General features: G+C 39.0%; 1 non-coding gene across 1 annotated transcript; it reads right to left on the bottom strand.

Moving 5' to 3' along the window:
• Positions 1 to 2,219: 2,219 nt before the first annotated feature.
• TRNAT-UGU (transfer RNA threonine (anticodon UGU)) lies at positions 2,220 to 2,295 on the bottom strand. Its single transcript has one exon. It is a non-coding gene; the product is annotated as a tRNA-Thr (tRNA).
• Between the last annotated feature and the right edge of the window lie 3,882 nt (positions 2,296 to 6,177).

The raw sequence follows: 6,177 nt of genomic DNA, 5'->3' as shown, positions 1-6,177 counted from the left end.
AACCAGCTCCCCCTTCCACATTTAAATCCAGAGGAAGGAGTGTGTACTTCTTTCTCAACAGTCACAATAGCCCAGATTATATCTGATTGGCTTTGAGTCTCTGTGCTTAAGCTTTAGGACATTATGACTTTCTGATGGCCAGAACTAGGACAGCAAAACATTAAATGTCCAGTGGAATTGCTAATTGTTCTTTGGACCCAATGATAAAGGGGCTCATGGACTTGGTTCTTATGGATATCTTTTATCTCTACCATTTTATACAACACTTGATACATGTAAATGCACAATAAATGTCTCCTTTTTTATTTTTTCATTAATAATTATAAATGTGCTAAATCTATTGGGAAACATTTTGACCTTAAAATGGGTAGCAGAACATCCAAATAAAAATGAATGGAAGTCAGTGATCATGTGAAATCAGAACATTGTTTCCTAAAGTGCCTTCCTGGAACAGGGGTCCTTGAAATGCTCTGTGAGGAAGTGAGGTTCGGAGAGGGTGGCTACTACCATCTCTTGTAGATTAAGAACTCCAAGAATCCATGAGAAATCAAGACTGCCTACTTTGTTATTCATGTTTCCCAAATTTCCATGTTGAAGGACTTGTTTGTCATCTTGGGAGGCAATAGAGTGGAAGTTTCTAAGGGAGGACTGGAAATGTGACTGTCAGAGTGGTTGCTCAGGTGTGAACAGTGGGTTTTTAGACATGATGCCATTAAGAAAACATTTTCAAGTAATATAAATGTTCATAAGTAGAAAATTGTTTAAATTAAGGGTAAAAGAATGAGATACAATAAGACTAAAATTATAAACACCTATATTTAATAGCATGAAAAGAAACCAGTGGCACATGCTCTGTAATTATATAAAGCATGTTGTAAAATAAATGCCTATTGTCTTACTGATTTTTCTTTATAAAAAATGAAAAAGTAGACATTTTATGCAAAAAAAATCTTTAAACTTGTACAACAAAAAAACAAATGAGGGTTTATGGTCGGTTTTTAGTTTTTTCTTTGAACTTTTTTGTATTTTCAGGATACATTTTGTTATTATAATTTTTCCAAAAGCTTACTATTAAATATTATTGTACAAGTTTTCATGCCTTTCCCCTTTCTAATTTGAACATTAGTTGATGTACTTTTAACATCATGTAAAATTTCAAACCCATAAGTCTTTATTCTCTTCTCAAAAATAAAATAATTTCTTGGTGCTACAAAAGTCAGAAAGAAAGGCTTGTAGGCAGAGCACTTCAAAAAGTCCTCAACTGATTCATATTTCAGCTGCCTCATTACCAGATTTCAATAGAGCACATGAATCAGGACAACTTGACATTAACATCAGTCCAATAGAGATGTCAAAAGTATAGGGTGCAATTAGGAGCTGAAAAATAACAAAGTGATGGAATATCATCAAATCATAGCAGAAATTGTAATAGCACTTGACACCAGCTACCTAATGAAGCTGATTTAACTAACTATTCAACAGCTTTTATTTCAGGAAGGAAGAGGTTGGTGTGGGATGGGAAGGACCTTCCTGGGCAGTGGAAAGGTGGAATCACTAATAGAATACCCTCAAAAGGAGTTCTGTTCAAACTGCTGAGTTGGAATAAGGCTGTCACATTCTGGGATCAGGACAGCTTGAGCTGAGCATTGTCAGGTCAAGGAGGCAGCAGGCAGCCAGATCGAATGTTTACCTCTAGATCTGGGAGATAAGATTGGTTTTTCATCATCCATAGTAATAGAAGTTTCCAGAAAAAACTGAAGCTTCTTCCCCTTGTCTCAATTTTTTTTTCCCTATCTGATGCTGTGTCTGGACAAGGAAAGAATTCCTAGGTATGAGAGATGAAGGCATACACTAGCATGGAAATTGTCTTGAATTCTTTCCAAAAGGATGAGAAAATGGCAGTCTTTTAAAAAAAATTTAGAAAATTAAATTTTTTTTTTTTTTTGTATTTTTCTGAAGCTGGAAACGGGGAGAGACAGTCAGACAGACTCCCGCATGCGCTGGACAAGGATACACCCGGCATGCCCACCAGGGGGCGATGCTCTGCCCCTCCGGGGCATCGCTCTGCCGCGACCAGAGCCACTCTAGCGCCTGGGGCAGAGGCCAAGGAGCCATCCCCAGCGCCTGGGCCATCTTTGCTCCAATGGAGCCTTGGCTGCGGGAGGGGAAGAGAGAGACAGAGAGGAAGGGTGGAGGAGCAAATGGGCGCTTCTTCTATGTGCCCTGGCCGGGAATCGAACCCGGGTCCCCCGCACACAAGGCCGATGCTCTACCGCTGAGCCAACTGGCCAGGGCCAGAAAATTAAATTTAATGGGATGACATTGATCAATGAAGAGTACACAAGTTCCAGGTAAAGATCTTTTCTGTGCAGAAGGAGGAAGGAAGATATTATTTGGGATAAAACAGTCAAATTGGTCACATAACATACAATTAGGCATTATTCTAAAAATGGAAGGCTCATTATAACTTCTTTCAATTAGAAAGCTGTCTTTTTCATCTCTTATAGCATCATGGTACTATGTGTAACCTAAAGGAATCCCCATCTACATCAAAAGACATAACTCCATTACAAATAAGGAATACATAGATATTAATGAAAACAAATGGACAACCGTGAGGATGATTACAGTCTTCTCTGTAGAGGATATAAGGCCAGAACACAGTGAAATAATCTCTTCCACATGCTGGGGCAGTACAGAAAGAACCATCAACCCAACATTTTATGCCCAGAAAAAAATATCCTTTGTAAATAAAGAAAAATAAATTTTTAATTGTGGATAAACTAGGGTGAGGAGAATTCACCACTATAAGATATGCACTACAAATAATTGTAAAAGGAAGTTGTTCAGGCTAAAGAAAAATGAAGGAAAGTTGAATTTATACACATACAAAAATAAGTGTGTCTAAAGGTCAGCTACCCACACTGGTTTCAGTAATTAAGGGATTAGCTAAACATACAATGAGGATTTAGTCCTTCAAATCTTAATATTGCCTCTTAGGGTAGGAGTGGAGGGGAATAAGTAGTCTAACAAAACTATATGGAACCCAGAAAGATCTAGAACAAGGTAATATACTTCTGAACTGATTTCAGTCTGAATATCATCTCATTAATTAAAAGCTGAGAGGCATTGATTTATTAAGATTTTATCTTTACAGAGTCTGTACTGGGAAGACTGCATCCCTTTGAGTCATTTCTCCATGAACAGCTATCTAATTTTTAAAAGCAAGTGTCTGTTGGCATGAAATTATTTCCACAGTTATATAAAAACAACTTGTGGGATTGCTCTAGGGGGTATTACACTTAAATTTCTAATCAAGGAGACAGTATTACTGGTTATTTAATAATTCCATCCTTGAGAAAGTAAGACATGTTTGAAAATGATCATTTATGCCTTAAAATCTACTTGAAGTATCAACTCTGTTGACACAAGTCCTTCCCATACACACTGCAACTCACTTAACAAGTAATTATGGAGAACACTACGCCAGGTGCTGGGTTCTAACTCTGAACCCAGACACTGACTGAAGAAGTGATAAGAAGGAACAGAGAGGCACATAAACATAATGACAATATAATGCGGTGAGTGGTACAGCAGCTAAGATGAGGGTTTTTGTTTGTTTTTTAGTTTTTTTTTTAGGAAAATACCATCTACTCTGTGACCTCTATCACAGCACGCATGATCCAGCTCTCAGCAATAATTTTCATATAAATGAGGTGACTATTTCACAAATTTTCTTCTATTCAATCTCCTACATTCTCTAAATATCTCACTTATGGATGATGGTTGTATTTAGTACTCACAGAGAAAAGAAAAAAAAAATATTTCTTCTAACTCCCAATTCCACCAACATTTCTGCATTGGAAGCCAGGTAGCCGTCCCTAAGCATGTGCATTAGAATCTGACCCCTCCTACCTTCTCGGGGACCTTGCCCCCTCCCTCTCCTGCAATGTTAATCATAACATCTTTGCTAGGTCCTTCCCCAGGACTGCCAATCATGTCTTAATAATAAGCATCTTTTGAAACAAGATCCACCTTGTTGCACATCTGGAGATATTCCGACATTCTTTTACTATCCTAGCAAAGTTCCTCGTAAGAGTTGGCTAATTCACTGCCTTCTCTTCCTTACCTCTTATTATCTTCTCAATCCATTTTAATGGGTCCTTTGTCTCCACCACAAAGCAGAAGTGTCTCTTATCAAGGTCACGGTAACCTGCACCTTACCAGTCGCAGCCTCTTCTCAGCATCAGGTGTCAGGGTTGACCACTCCCTGTTTCTCTAGGCTTCCCTGATGCCACATTTGTCTCTTCTTCCTCTTCACCAACTACTCCATTTATTCTCCTTTGTTGGCTTCTTCTTCAATACCATCTCCCTAAATGTAAGAGTATCTAAGCTTTGACCTTTGCCTTTTTTTTTTCTATCAGCCTCATACATGATCTCATTAAATCCTGTGGCTTTGAATGCCACCTATATATGTACATGAGTCCATACCATAATCTGGCATCTGTCCTATATGCCAGACTCTTGTATCCAACCTCCTACTCAACATGACCACTTGGGTATTTATTCTGCAATGGATGAGCAGAATGTCTGTTACTGCCCCACTGGGATGAACACTGTTGTACATGTGTTTTCTAGGTCATTGTGAGAACTGCTCTGGGTTGATATTCCAGAGCAAGATCACTGACTCATGTGTCTGTGTGCCCATCGTTCTCCACAATGGCTACACGGACACCATACCCCATGTGAGTGTTTCTACCCTGGTGGAGCTCAAGCCTGGCTACATATTAGGATCATGTAGAGGAATTTCAAAACTCCAGTTATAACCCTCGTTAATTAAATCGGAATCGCCAGGAGTGGAACTGAGGCAGCTGTACTTAAAGCTTCTCAGGTAATTACAATATGCAAATAAGATAAAGCACTGCCCTGTTTCCATGTCCTCACTCATCTTTTCCCAGCTTTCTAACGTTGTCAATATCATAGGTGGTAAGTGCAGTATTATTATTATTTTAATCTGCATTTAACCTATAGAAATCTTTATTATTTTTAACATAATAAACCAAGTTTTCCCAATACTATCTCCTAAACAATTAGACATTTTCTCAAGAATGTACAGTTCTATAGTTTGCCAAGCTCTTTGTAACTGGAATAGAGTAAATCCATTCACTTCACAATATCTCATCAAACATTTAATTCTGCAAAGACATTTCAGACAGTGTGTCAGAATTGTTAAAATATTGGGCACACATCTGCAATGTGTGTATGTACATTGTAGTTTGTGGTGAGTGCAGTTTTGGAGATGGTATCGTCCGGTATTTGAGAGCTCCCATTTTGAAGTCAGACATACCCGATTTGAATTCCAGCCTTGCCATTTGCTAGCTCCACGGCTTTGGGCAAGTTGTGGAATCTCTCTCTCTGAGCCTCGGGTTCTCGTGAGTAGAATGACGACAGTAACTTAGACCATATATGTTTGTTGTAAAGATTAAATGAGGAAGCAGAACTAAAGCATGAAACACAATGGCTGACGCATTATTAAATGTCCGGTAACTGTGGTTTTCGTATTTCTATTCTTTCTGATTTCCATTCTCCTCACTGTGTTTGATGCTGCATCACAACTATGTTTGAAACACCAGCTTGTTCCATCGTTGGAGCCCATCGAACCTCTCCTCTGAGGGAAATATAATGCCGGCATATTTTTCAGGCACCCCTGCACCTCATTTTGGTTGACAGTAGCTTGACGGGCCATTTAAGTAACAATGAGAACCTAGTCTTAAAGTTTTTACGCCAGTATGACAACCGTGCCACTTGCGTGTCCCTGATCTCTAAGCAAAAGTTACCTTTGGAAAACAAGAGTATTAACACTTGGAGCTCATTAGAGAATCTACTTCCCAAACACCGCGAGGTGACCGGAGATTATGGTGGGAGACGTCCCAGGAAGTGCTTTCCAACCCCAGGCAACCAGTACATGCAATGATTTGCTGTGTGGTCCAGGTCTTCTGATTTTCAAAGAAGCCAGAAATGCAACTTTTAAATGGATTCAAACATGCTAAATCATTGCATTAGCCAAACAAAACCTGTCTACTGGTCAGACTGGGCCCATTGAGTATTAATTTCAACATCTGTGTTTTATAGATCAATGCTAGACCCGCCAGTTTACCAGGAAGGTTGCAACCAGAC

Source organism: Saccopteryx bilineata, chromosome 12, assembly GCF_036850765.1.
Source record: "Saccopteryx bilineata isolate mSacBil1 chromosome 12, mSacBil1_pri_phased_curated, whole genome shotgun sequence".
Taxonomy (NCBI): domain Eukaryota; kingdom Metazoa; phylum Chordata; class Mammalia; order Chiroptera; family Emballonuridae; genus Saccopteryx; species Saccopteryx bilineata.
This window is presented reverse-complemented; position numbering and strand designations above follow the sequence as displayed.